The sequence below is a fragment of the Aquarana catesbeiana genome, linkage group LG07 (genome assembly GCF_042186555.1).
Source record: "Aquarana catesbeiana isolate 2022-GZ linkage group LG07, ASM4218655v1, whole genome shotgun sequence".
Taxonomy (NCBI): Eukaryota; Metazoa; Chordata; class Amphibia; order Anura; family Ranidae; genus Aquarana; species Aquarana catesbeiana.
In genome coordinates, this window is record NC_133330.1 from 15,711,526 (window position 1) to 15,726,525 (window position 15,000).

Here is a 15,000-nt window from a genome sequence, read left to right on the forward strand (position 1 = left end):
GTAGTCCCAATTTTTTTATGTCAGGCGATATTACCGCAAAGGTCTAGGAAATGATAAATTTCAGCAAAAAATACACTAGGGGTAATTTTAGGGCACACAAACACAATAAATTACCCAACTTGTTGGGAATATATAAAAAAGGTTAGGTTGCGCCAAGTAAATAGATACCCAACATGTCCAACCATAAATTTGCGCTCGCCCCGTGAAATGGCGACCAACGTCAGCACCCTACATTTCTTATAGGTGACGCTTTAAAAGCCCCCCTCCTATAGGACATCAGGTTAGTGTTACGGAGGAGGTCTTGTGCTAGAAATAGTCTGCGGCGATATGTAAAGTGTGTATCGCAATTGGCGTCTACATGTGTAGGCGTTCGTTTAGGTTTGTACGTGCGTATATGTGTGTGGGCTCTCAATTTTGAATGGGGGGGGGGGGGGGGGTTATGTGCTTGGGTGTAACTTACATCTTTTACAATTAAAAACATTTTTTTTTTTTACTTTCTTTTGTTTTATCACATAGAGGACAAAAAGTCCGGGGACACCGAGAAGCGGACCTGGGAGGGACGTCAAACGTGTCACTTTCCGGGTCAGCAACAAGGAGGCGGAGCCCGGGATATATGGCAGGGGGTGCGCATGGGGGCGCTGTTAACAGGGGTGTAAGGAAGCAATCAGGTGACCCAAATGCTTCCACCTGAAGCTGAGTTAGTAATAAGTTTCTGGTGTAGCTAATTTACAACACCCTCAGCTGGACAAGGTCAACAGATACCCAGTTTACAAACAAGGAGGCAGGGATTCTGTCAATAAGTTGCAGAGCAATCCATTGTAAAATATAAATGTGTATCAGGAATTAGGGCCCATGAACTCCTCCACGCTTGTGTAGTCAACGCGTTTCGCATTAAAATGGCTTCCTCAGGACAAAAATGGGTAGGTGCTGATTGACCCTGAACGTCAGGTAATGGGCGATACCACACAAAATGAAATGAAAGGTGCAAGAAATCCACAGGCTATCAGCGTTTGCAAAACCCAGTTAGGGGCCCCCAGATTTGGTGGGGGGTTCCGCTCTCTCTGGTAACCCGGGACAGCAATAAATTCTAATCAAGGCGTGGTTAGATTAGAGCTCAAGGTAGCGACTGGGTAGTAAAAGACTTGAACCCTTCGGTTCAGATCCAGATGTCATAAATGGAGACAACCTTCAAAAAAAGAGCCACCGAGACCAAGGTATTCTTTTCACGCACCCTTTTGGATATAACTCGCTAATCCCAGATAGAACTGAACAAAAAGCCTGGACTCTACTGTATTTGGAATCCCCCGATTGGAGGCACAACAGGCACAACATGAGGTGGAACGGATATATATAAAAAAATATAAATGTTTTTATTACAAAAATAAGATAAAAAAGAAACATAGACACTAAAATGTGACATACAACAACACCCTCAACTGGACATGGTCAACAAATAGATAGAGTTTACAAACAAGGAGGCATGGATTCTGTCAATACGTTGGAGAGCAATCCAATGTATATATATACGTGTATCAGGAATTAGGGCCCATGAACTTCTCCAAGCTTGTGTAGTCAACGCGTTTCGTATGAAATTGCTTCCTCAGGACAAAAATGGGTAGGTGCGGAATGACCCTGAACGCCAGGTAATGGGCGATACCACACAAAATTAACCTGAAAAGTGTTCCCACAAAAGGCTATCAGCTTTTGCAAAACCCAATTAGGGGCCCCCAGATTTGGTGGCAGGGGTGGGGGGGGGGGGGTTCCGCTCTCTCTGGTAACCGGGACAGCAATAAATTCTAATCAAGGTAAAATGGTGTGGATAGAATAGAGCTCAAGGTAGCGACTGGGTGGCAAAAGACTCGAACCCTTCGGTTCAGATCCAGATGTCATAAATGGAGACAACGTTCAAAAAAAGCCACCGAGACCAAGGTATTCTTTTCACGCACCCTTTTGGATATAACTCGCTAAAAATCCCAGATAGAACTGAAAAAAAAAAGCCTGGACTCTACTGTATTTGGAATCCCCCAGCTTGGAGGCTCATTAGTAGAGCCAACACAAGACCCGATAGGGTGGAGGCACCTGGAAGAAGTTCCACCAGCGCAGGTTTCCCCCCGTCAGCTCCGTCTATCAAGATCTATTAATAATGAGGCGAGAAGATTTTCTGAGTTCCAGTGATGGAGAAAAAAAAATGAACCATCTTCTGCACCATGTGCTGCGTTCAGTTATTTGCTGAATGAGCCTCATACATAGTAAACCCTGTATATATCGCGAAGTGTCGGGGCGGAGGACGCAGTGGCCTCATTACCCCCCCCCCCCCATACACATCATCTGCAACCACCCCACACATACCATACAGCAGCCAGACAGGATTATCCCAACTTAATTGGATTTTCAGTCATGTTCAATTCCCCGTCTACATGCCAGAAAAAAAAATTTCAGGCTGAACGGCCCCGGAGTATTCCATTCATGTGCGCAAGAACATGCAAACAACACTTATGTATGCGCGAGGCGTGAACACGCCATGAAATATGCATGATATTAACCGTTTTCTCTCTGGCGGGCTAAGTGCGGATTAATTATGACAATCCTGCGGGGACGCGGAATGATTGATTACATTTGGTGCCGTCGGAGATAACACCTATTTAGCATCCAGCAAAGCCCTTCAGAGTACAGCTGAGCGTACAGAAGAGCCTGCGCGGCGGCCTGCGCGCGTTACAATGGAGATACTCCGCTCTGCCCCCCCCCCCCCAACGCGTCCCCTTTACATTCAGTTCTTCTCATTCTTCTTTTTTTATGGTAAAGCTTCTAAAGAAAAGAAAAAAGGATTACACAACTCAAATTTTATAAAAAAAAAAAAAATACCCCCGTTGAGCACGGGGCTGCAAAATGCAACACAGAAGGCGAACGCGTTTGAGAAAGCGACGTCAGTAGGCTCAGAGGGGGCTGAATGGCATTGTGATAGGTTTACATCAAGGCTGCTTGCTTCTCGGAAACGCAGCGGTTATCACCAGCCATGGTCACGCAGGGCTGTGTTCGTTATAAAAGCAAGCCGGGCCAAAAAAAAAAGACACGTTTTGCTGTACAATGAAAATTCAAGCCATGGCCAGGTCAAGGGGTGGGCAGAAGGGACGGCCGCCTTGGGCGCTTCAACAGGACAGGGGGTGCAAAAAAAAATAAGGGCATTACCTGCAAGCTATGCTGCTGAGGTAGTTCACAGCTCACAGTGGTGGTGAGGGCACTTTGGACTTTTATCCTTGGATGGCGAAGAACCCTATCCTGGATTCTAGTACTTTGCCTTTAGACTGCAGTGATTTTTTTTCCACAATACCCCATTGTTCTATGTTTTAAATCCAGGGATAAGTTTAGGGTATGTTTCACGATTTATGAAGAACAAGCAGGATGGGGCTTACAATGAGGCACTTCAGGCCCCTGCCTATAGGCACCATAGGCAAAGAGGTAACTTTTTTCTGCAAAGTTACTGGCTCTGTTTTTTTTTCCCTTATAAGCAAAACAATCAGTTTATTTTCATTTCTTTATTTAGTATCGTCCAGAAAAAAACATAAAAAAGGATAATCTGAGCACAGGTGTCAAAGGTTGCCTGCCCATAGACATCAGTGAGGGGACCTCATTTAGAATACTGTGTCCGGTTCTGGAGACCTCACTTACAGATATTGATGGAATAGAATAAGTCCAGAGAACATGCAGGATGCGGTCTGGATGGCATACATACGGATCAAACGGGCAGGATGATGCACAGGAGCTTTAGGACAGCACTGTACATGGAGGAGAACAGAACGTCTATTGTGTTCTCATATCCACCACCTCCTCCACCTCAAACACCCTCATTTATCAAAATGTCTCCAAAAAAATTCCGTGATCCCACAACGGCAAGATTCCAAATGTCTATTTCCTCCTGGAAGTCTGAAACACATAACTAGAGGGATCACCAGCAGGAGGACGGAGGCCTTGTATCCTCAGTAGAGATCTTTAGAGAAGTAGAGGATCGCCAGCAAGAGGAAGGAGGTCCTGGTTCCTCTATAGAGATCTTTATATCTCTAGAGGGGTCACCAGCAGGAGAAGGAGGTCCTAATTCCTCTATAGAGATCTTTATATAACTAGAGGAATCACCAGCAGGAGAAAGGAGGTCCTGATTCCTCTATAGAGATCTTTATATCTCTAGAGGGGTCACCAGCAGGAGGAAGGAGGTCCTGATTCCTCTATATAGATCTTTATATCTCTAGAGGAATCACCAGCAGTAGAAAGGAGGTCCTGATTCCTCTATAGAGATCTTTATATCACTAGAGGGTTCACCACCAGGAGGAAGGAGGTCCCAAGATCTTTATATCACTAGAGGGATCACCAGCAAGAAGAAGGAGGTCCCGATTCCTCTATAGAGATCTTTATATCTCTAGAGGGGTCACCAGCAGGAGGAAGGAGGTCCTGATTCCTCTATATAGATTTTATATCCCTAGAGGAATCACCAGCAGTAGAAAGGAGGTCCTGATTCTTCTATAGAGATCTTTATATCTCTAGAGGGGTCACCAGCATGAGAAAGGAGGTCTTCATTCCTCTATATAGATCTTTATATCACTAGAGGGGTCACCAACAGGAAGAAGGAGGTCCTGATTCCTCTGTATAGATCTGTATATCACTAGGGGGGTCAACAACAGGAGGAAGGAGGTCCTGATTTCTCTAGAGAGATCTTTATCTCTCTAGAGGGGTCACCAGCAGGAGGAAGGAGGTACAGATTCCTCTATAGAGATCTGTATATCACTAGAGGGGTCACCTGCAGGAGAACGGAGGTCCTGATTCCTCTATATAGATCTTTATATCACAAGAGGGGTCACCAGCATGAGGAATGAGGTCCTGATTTCTCTATATAGATCTTTATATCACTAGAGGGGTCACAAAACCAAAAATCTTCAGAGAGTCTTGCGTCACCCTGAGCCTGACCGGTAAACCGTTACCCATAGGTCTCGTTGAACTCACACTTGTCTTGTTAGCGGCATCCTTTGATTCGTCTTTGATGGCAGATTGAAGAGTACAGAGAAGCCCCTTGTCTGACATCTCTCACAATTTATTTTTTTTCTCCCAGCCAGTGTGGTTAACCAGCATCTAATTGAGTGTTCCCACGAGCTGCGCACATGTGCGAGAATCCCTATCAGTCCGCCGCCCGAGTCAACGGCGTGAACGCGAAAACCTACCGCGTCATCTGTTATCGTATGCAACAGCTGAATGATGAGCCCGCATCAAAATCTATTCTAATTGCAGAAGAACGCCGCTAACCAATCTCTCAATCAAGGAGCCCATTGATAGACGTCTCGCTTGATTTCACGCAGCCGACCGAGAAGCTCTAATCACGCGCAAATGTGAGCTAGAAGACGATTCCCATCTAAAATATCATCCCAGAATAAATAGATGTTCAGCCGCAGAGGAACCGCCAATCCCACAATGCTCTGTGCTACGGGGGTTAACAAGCCGCTCTTCACATCCAAGAATATCTCTGGAATGGAAGAAACGCTGAATCCTCACCAATATAAATGGCATGTACGGCGCACAACGCGGGCGGATCGTTAGCTGATTGGACGTTTTTCTTAGTTAGAGTTTCAACCGCAACTCACTCTTGTGTTTCGTAAGGCTGGATAAAATATGAATTACGCTACAACCCTCTAACTGCACTGTAATAAATTTTAAAAAAGACGTAATCATGGGAATAAAACTGGATAAATGTAAATAATTGCCTTGCATCTAACACATATATTGGCACCACATCCCTAAATAATGAACTATAGAAAATGTAGAAAACTGGGACTTTGAAGATGCAATAGGTAACACGCAAATGATATAAAAATTCACATTTTATTTAGAAAATTTGATAAAAACATGTCAGTAAGAAAGAGTTTACATTCAATGTAACAATACAGTTTTTGATAGCGCAACCGAAGGATTTATTTTTCAACCGCATGCCGTGGCTTCTTCAGGAGAATAATGTTTATCAGGCACTAAAAGAGTAATATAGAGATTACAAAATAAACAAACAAGATTTGTTTGCTTCATATCTTGTTTGTTTATTTTGTAATCTCTATATTACTCTTTTAGTGCCTGATAAACATTATTCTCCTGAAGAAGCCACGGCATGCGGTGAAACATGTTGAGAAATAAATCCTTTGTTGCGCTATCAAAAAATATATTGTTACATTGAATGTAAACTCTTTCTTACTGACATGTTTTTATCAAATTTTCTAAATAAAATGTGAATTTTTATATAATTTGCGTGTTACCCATTGTACCTTCAAAGTCCCAGTTTTCTACATTTTCTATAAAACTGGATAAATCCCTACCGGGCGGTAGAATGAACGCTAATTTCCCCTCCTCCGCTGACTCTCCTCGCTGTACTGGGTTGGTGACTTTCAGCGCAGGTCAGCCTGGCAGTTCATTAAATATTGAGAAGAAACTATTGTAACAGTTTCAGGATTTGCTACACGTTCTCAAAAAGTATTATGGAAGGTTCCCACCAGAACGAGGTGCGGGAAAGGCGCGTTTTACGCGTGCGTTTCCAGTACTGCGTTCAAAGCGCCTGAAAACAGTTGGGTAGCTCATTAAATATTGAGAAGAAGCTATTGTAACAATTTTTATAATTTGCTACATTTTATCAAAATGATTAAGGCCAGTTCACACCAGAACGAGGTGCGGCGCTTCCATGCACATTTCCTGCCCCACGTTCAAAGCAGCTGGAAACAGTTGGGCAGCTCAATAAAGATTGAAAAGAAACAATTGTAACAATTTCATAACTTGCTGCACATTACAGTCACTGGACGGAGCCCAAGGACGGCGGAGATAGAGATTTTCTGAACAATGATCCTGTTGCTGTATATTGGGAAATGTCAGGAATTCATCGATGGAGACTCGTAGAATTAGTAACAGGTCCTCTTTAGAGTACAAAGAAGGTTTCCGTGCACCGTCTCCCCTAATACACCGAAAATCGCACAGAACACGGAATATTCAGACATTATCGCACTGCGACCGGTCTGAGTTTGGTTCCCGGGTTTATTTTTATTTTCTATATTTGTTTACTTTGATATGAGAAAACAAGATCCCGGCTCATCGTGGATCTCGGAGATTTGAAGGCGGTTTTATGAGTTCTCAGATGAGAGGAATGCTCAGTATTTGTGAGAACTCTCCAGTTTATCAGAGATTTCCCTCAATATTATTTTAGGCAGAAGGCCGCTGAGAGATAAAAATAGGCGATTATCCGCGGCCTGGAGGAGAGGACGGCTCTCAGCACAAGAACTGTACGTCCCCCTCTGGAAGATCAGATCTGTGTGTGTGTGAATGTCATTCAATCAGGACCATCTCCTGTGTTATACACACTAATCCTGACCCCTAATCCTGACCCCTATATACTGACCCTAACCCCTAATCCTATATACTGACCCTAACCCCTAATCCTAGCCCTATATACTGACCCTAACCCCTAATCCTGACCCTATATACTGACCCTAACCCTAATCCTGACCCTATATACTGACCTTAACCTCTAATCCTAGCCCTATATACTGACCCTAACCCCTAATCCTAGCCCTATATACTGACCCTAACCCCTAATCCTGACCCTATATACTGACCCTAACCCCCAATCCTAGCCCTATATACTGACCCTAACCCCTAATCCTGACCCTATATACTGACCCTAACCCCTAATCCTGACCCTATATACTGACCTAACCCCTAATCCTAGCCCTATATACTGACCTTAACCCCTAATCCTAGCCCTATATACTGACCCTAACCCCTAATCCTGACCCTATATACTGACCCTAACCCCTAATCCTAGCCCTATATATTGACCCTAACCCCTAATCCTGACCATACCCCCAACCCTGATCCTATATACTGTCCCTAACCCTAATCCTGTCTCTTTATACTGACCCTAATCCTGACCTTAACCCCTAGTCCTGACCCTAACCCCCAGTCCTGCCCCTATAAACTAACCCTAATCCCTAATCCTGACCCTATATACTGACCCTAACCACTAATCCGGACCCTAACCCCTAACTCTGACCCTATATACTGGCTCTAACCCTAATCCTGTCTCTATATACTGACCCTAATCCTGACCTTAACCCTTAGTCTTGACCCTAACCCCCAGTCCAGACCCTATATACTAACTCTAACATCTAACCCTGCCCCTATATGCTGGCCCTAACCCTAATCCTGTCTGTATATACTGACCCTAATCCTGACCCAAACCCCTAGACATGACTCTAACCTCTAATCCTGACCCTAACCTCTTGTCCTGACCTAACCCCTAGTTCTGACCCTATATACTAAACCTAACCCCTAACCCTGACCCTAACCCCTAACCCTGACCCTATATGCTGGCCCTAACCCTAATCCTGTCCCTATATACTGACCCTAACCTCTAATCCTGACCCTAACCCTTAGTTCTGACCCTAACCTCTAATCCTGACCCTAACCCCTAATCCTGACCATAACCCATAGTCCTGACCCTATACCCTAACCCCTAATCCTGACCCTATATCCTATATACTGGCCCTAACCCCTAATCCTGACTCCATATACTGACCCTAACTCCTAATCCTGATCTTATATACTAACCCTGACCCCTAATCCTATATACTGACTTTAACCCCTAACCCTGACCCTATATTCCAACCCCTAATCCTGCCCCTATATACTAATCCCAACCCCTAATCCTGACCCTATATATTACCCCTAATCCTGACCCCAAATACTAACCCTCTAACCCCTAATCCTAGCCCTATATACTAATCCTAACCCCTAATCCTGACCCTAAAACTAACCTTCTAACCCTAAAATGTTACACATGCACACTAACCCTAACCTCGTAACCCTAAACATTAACCCTAAAATGTTAAACACGTACTAACCCTAACCCCTAATCCTGACCACGTATACTAACCTTCTAACCCTAAGGTGTTAAACACACACACTGCCCCTAACTGTAACCCTCTAACCCTAACTCTAATCCTAACACACAGTAACCCCAACCCCTAATCCTAATCTTATTATCCTCTATGCCAGCGGTCACTAAATGGCGGACCCATGGTCCAGAACCGGACCGAGTGACAGTCCAGTCTGGACTGCGGCCACGCCACTGCCACGGCTGGGTGTCCTCCCCCAAACTTTCCGGCCCGTCCACCAATGTCAACCTCACAGCGGGCAGGAGGAGCTGCAGATCGGGTCTGATGAGGGGCGGGAGGTGCCCAAGTTATGTTAACAAGTGGCTGATTACCCGGCTTGTTAATATGAAAAGACTCCCGCTCTCAGTAGATCAGGACAGAGAGGGCAAGTCTTTTCATATTAAAGTGATAGTAAACTCACTTTTACTGCTTGTATCTACAGGTAAGTCTACAATAAGGCTTACCTGTACAGTGAATATCTCCTAAACCTGCACTGCTTAGGAGATAGTCACCCTGCATGCACCGGCGCATGCACTCTAAAGGTCCGGCATACCGCGCAGAGGGGTTGATTTACTAAAACTGGAGAGTGCAAAATCCGGTGCAGCTGTGCACGAGAGCCAATCAGCTACCAGGTTTTTTTTTTTCTTTTGTCAAAGCTTAATTGAAGAAACTGAACTTAGAAGCTGATTGGCTCCCATGCACAGCTGCACCAGATTTTGCACTCTCCAGTTTTAGTAAATCCACCCCGGAATACTTTACATTACACACCAGCAGACCGACCCCACCCCCCCACCCCACCCCCACCACTACAATTCAGCATCCAATCATTTGTACAGATCGGTTTTCATTGTCAGTTTGTATCACATTTTCTCCTGCAGATCAAATACTTTCATTATCGATTACCTCCTGTGTTACTTTTATACTTAGTCAGAATGATAAATGATTTTTAACGTCTTAGTAAATGAACGCATCAGTTAAAGGGCCCCTTCTACTACACTGCGCGAAGGCAGGACAAACCGCAGGGGCCCAGGTAGCCAATGACAGTTGGCGCCTGACTTCTGGGGGGCTTTTTCTAGTCGCTGCCAATGGAGCCGACTCCTACAAAACAAACCCCGCTGGTTCCCGGATGGGACAGACTGGCTCCTAAATTCTGCATCAAAGCTGGGTGTAGCGATTCGTGCTCAGAGCGCTTTTTCAGCGCTATTTGACAGGCAGCAAGGAGCCGACGTGACACCTCCTCACCAATTGTTTTAAGGCCAGTTCCCACCATCGAAACGCAGTCCAGATGCGTTCCAGAGGCTTTTCTGCATGTGTGTTTTTGGTGTGTTTTTGACGCAGTCCTGTGCATCCCCCCCCCCCTCTTTTTTTTTAACCTTAAGGGCCAGTTAACACCACATGCAGTCCAGTGCGTTTTTTTTCTGCATCAAAAACGCATGGAAAGTAGGTTATATGAATTCCAATGGCATAGTTCACACCAGTGTTTGCAGTTCCAGTGCGTTCCAGTTCCAGAAAAAAAAAAAGTAGAACATGCTGCATTTTTCCTGCACTGGACTGTACTGGAACGCTGTAAAAAGCATCAAAAATGCAAGGGAACGCACCTAAATACACCAAAAACGCACTGGAACACACATGTCCTTATTTAAAGGTTAAGAAAAAAGAGGAGGGAAAAAAATGCACTGGACTGCATCAAAAACGCATGAAAAATGCGCTGGAACGCATCAAAAAACACGTCAAAAACACGCATGCAGAAAAGCATCTGGAATGCATCTGGACTGTGTTTCTATGGTGTGAACTGGCTCTAAATAAGGACATGTGTGTTCCAGTACGTTTTTTGGTGCGTTTTGATGCGTTTTACAGCGTTCCAGTACAGTCCAGTGCAGGTAAAATGCAGCATGTTCTACTTCTTTTTCTGGAACTGGAACGTTTTTTGGGGGGGCTTTTTTTTGCACAGGATCCGGTATTTTTTACAAAGTAAACTTTCACTTAACTTCACCTCATTCACTAAGCTAAGCTCTATTCTTTTAGTAAATCGAGATTCTAAGAAGAAAACTGGTTGGCTAGATTGTAAGCTCTTTAGAACAAAGTTCTCATTCATGGCCATTCTTGTGTTATTGTATATTATTGTGCTCTTTATACAGTTTATTGTTGTAGCCCTTACTTTGTGTAGCACTAGGGAATATGTTGGTGCTATATACAAAGCCACACTGGTAGGTTAATGGGCTCCTGTCCCAAACTAACCATGGTATGTGTTTGATTTGTGTCTGCATGTAACATAGGGACCTTAGATTGTAAGCTCCTCGCATGTAACATAGGGACCTTAGATTGTAAGCTCCTTGTACGTAACATAGGGACCTTAGATTGTAAGCTCCTTGTACGTAACATAGGGACCTTAGATTGTAAGCTCCTTGTACGTAACATAGGGACCTTAGATTGTAAGCTCCTTGTACGTAACATAGGGACCCTAGATTGTAAGCTCCTTGTACGTAACATAGGGACCTTAGATTGTAAGCTCCTTGTACGTAACATAGGGACCTTAGATTGTAAGCTCCTTGAAGGCAGGGACTGATGTGAATGTATAGTATGTAAAGCGCTGCATAAATTGTCAGTGCTATATACAGTAAATGCTTGTAGTACTCGAATAAATAAATACATAAAATAAAAATAGCTATATAAATATATACAATACAAAAATGAAAATAAATAAATGTAAATAAATACAAAAATAAATAAATAAATGGAAATAAATAAAATAAAAACAGATACATAAATAAATATCTGCCGGGAGTTTGCATGTTTTTCTCCCTGTGCCTGTGTGGGTTTCTTCCGGATACTCCGGTTTCCTCCCATACTACAAAGACATGCTGGTAAGTTAATTGGCCCCTGTCTAAAACTGGCCATACATTATACAATTTTCTTGTTCAATTTCCTTTAGATTTACCTTCAACTATGTAGTGCAAGGGCCTGCCGGATTGCATACAAATTAAAAGCGTTTGACCTCAAATTATATGGTTTTGGTAAATCTAAAGAAAATTGTACAAGAAAGTTGTATATTGTATGGCCAGCCTTAATTGGCCCTAGTGTATGTATATATGAATGAATGAATGTGACTTAGGGACCTTAGATTGTAAACTTTACTGATGTAAAGTGCTGAGAAAATTGTTGACGGCGCTATATAAGAACCTATGATAACTAAATAATAAATAAATTAAATAAAATTAAATAAATAATAATAATAAAAAATGCATGAATTAAAATAAATACATAAACAAATAAAAAAAAAAAAAAAAACATAAATACAATGAAAATAAATAAAATAAAAATAGATACATAAATATCTGCCTGGAGTTCTCATGTTCTCCCTGTGCCTCCCACACTCCAAAGACATGCTGGTAGGTTAATTGGCTCCTGTCTAAATTGGCTTCCAGTAGTTGTATCTATGAATGCGAGTTAGGGACCTTAGATTGTAAGCTCCTTGAGAGCATGGACTGATATGAATGTACAATCAATCAATATATATATATATATATATATATATATATATAGTGTCACCTATAAAAACCCGGGAACTTATATATTAACTGCACAGCTTGGTGCGGGGAAACTTTAACCTTCAGAGGTTGATTTACTAAAGGCAAATCGACTGTGCACTTTGCAAAGTGCAGTTGCTCCAAAGCATAGTAAATGAGATAAAACTTAACATTACAAAGAATAGCCAATCACCTTCAAGGAAAAATTAAAAAAAACAACATTTTTGCTTGCACATGATTGGATGATGGAAGTCAGCAGAGCTTCTGCTCATTTACTAAGCTCTGGAGCAATGCACTTGCAAAAGTGCACAGTCTATTTTCCTTTAGTAAATCAACCCCTTTGCTCTTGTGTGTGTGTGTGTAAATTGATGGCGCTATATAAGAACCCGTAATAAATACATAATAAATAAAATATTTTAAAAATAAATAAATAAAAGTATATATGTAAAGAGCTGCAAAAATTGACGGGCTATATAAGAACCTGTAAGCGCCATGAGCAGGGCCCTCCTATTCCTTCTGTATTGTAATTGTACTGCCCCCCTTTTTATTGTAAAGGACTGTGTAAACTGTTGGTAGCACTCTCGTATAGCAGTAAAAAGGGGTCACTGGTTCAAATCCCGACCACGACACTACCTGCCTGGAGTTTGTACGTTCTCCCTGTGCCTGCGTGGGTTTCCTCCGGGTACTTCGGTTTCCTCCCACAAGACATGCTGGTAGGCTAATTGGATCCTGTCTAAATTGGCCCTAGTATGCATAAATGTGAGTTAGGGACCTTAGATTGTAAGCTCCTTGAGGGTAGGGACTGATGTGAATGTAAAATGTATATGTAAAGCGCTGCGTAAATTGACAGCGCTATATAAGTACCATAATATTAATTTAAAAAATACATAAATAAAAATATAGAAAGTGGAGTAAGCTAAGCTTTGGCGAACACATTTATTTTTCCTTGAAGGTGATTGGCTATTCTTTGTAATGTTAAGTTTTATCTCATTTACTATGCTTTGGAGCAACTGCACTTTGCAAAGTGTACAGTCGATTTGCCTTTAGTAAATCAACCTCTGAAGGTTAAAGTTTCCCCGCACCAAGCTGTGCAGTTAATATATAAGTTCCCGGGTTTTTATAGGTGACACTCAGGGCTGGCAGGTCCTTATAATATTTTATGGTTAAAAAAAGAAAAAGAAAAAAGGATAATAATTGTACAAGCGAAATATTTCTATTTTATTCATTGCGCTCATTCCGCTTCTGCGAGAAATATTATTGTGGGGGAGGGGCGCACTGTTACATGGTAGCTGCAGAAATTGAAAGGTGTTAAATGATGGGATAAATACAGGTTTGGAGCTCGGGAAGTCCTCAGGGCCTCCATTAAGTTAAAAAAAAAAAAAAGCTGAGATGCAGCAGAATGTGAAGGGAGAGAAGCGGGCAGCCTGTCACTCCAAGCAGAGGACAGCTCAGTTGGGGGCTTCCTGGGATTTGTAGTGCCCCAGATAAGGGAGAGAATGGCGCTCTACAGAAAGGGATGATCATTATTCAGCACAATCTGGGGATGTGAGAGAAACAAGCTGCTGGCAGCCAGAGTTTTTGTCTGCACAAAGTAAAAATGGAGTCATTGAGCAAAGTCTTAATTTGCCTGAACTGCAGCAGGATGCGTTGGAGGGGCGTCTCGCACATTGGGGGCAGTGTAACCCACCGCAAGTCCCGTCTCTCCCTTCGCCAGAGCTGTACATGACAATGAGCCGCCTGAGCCTCAGGACCTCAACTTCTCCATTGTTGGCGGTGAAATGTCCACACTTGACCCTTTCTTTGTGGCTGCCCACTGTGCCCATTCAACCCCCCCCCCCTCAGCCACGTGCAACTAAACAGGTTATTTCACAGCATGAGGCAGGAATGAAAGGAGAAAGAAAAAAAAGCCTTTTATTACCAGCCAGTGGCAGGGGGACCTGACTTCACCTGATATTTGTTTGGTAACAAGGACCCTCAAAAGACCCCTTTTTACATGTGACTTAAGGAGAACAATGATTGGCGGGTGGGGAGGAGGGACGTGCCCCGGGGGCTGCCACATCAAACATGGCTCAATTTGTACAAAAATCTTGTTAATGTGTTTTAGTAGTGAAATTCCTCAACCTGCATTTCCCTGTCCAATATGTAGGATGACATGGGGGGGGGGGGGGGGGGGGTCAACATGACAAGACAGAACTACAGGGTTCTGTACTGGGGGTCTTTCTGCTTTACTGTACTGGGGGTCTTTCTGCTTCACTGTACTGGGGGGCTTTCTGCTTCACTGTACTGGGGGGCTTTCTGTTTCATTGTACTGGGGGGCTTTCTGCTTTTACTGTACTGGGGGCTTTCTGCTTCACTGTACTGGGGGTCTTTCTGCTTCACTGTACTGGGGGGCTTTCTGCTTCACTGTACTGGGGGGCTTTCTGCTTTTACTGTACGAGGGGCTTTCTGCTTCACTGGACTGGGGGGCTTTCTGCTTCACTGTACTGGGGGGGGGCCTTCTGCTAAACTGTATTGGGGGGCTTTCTGCT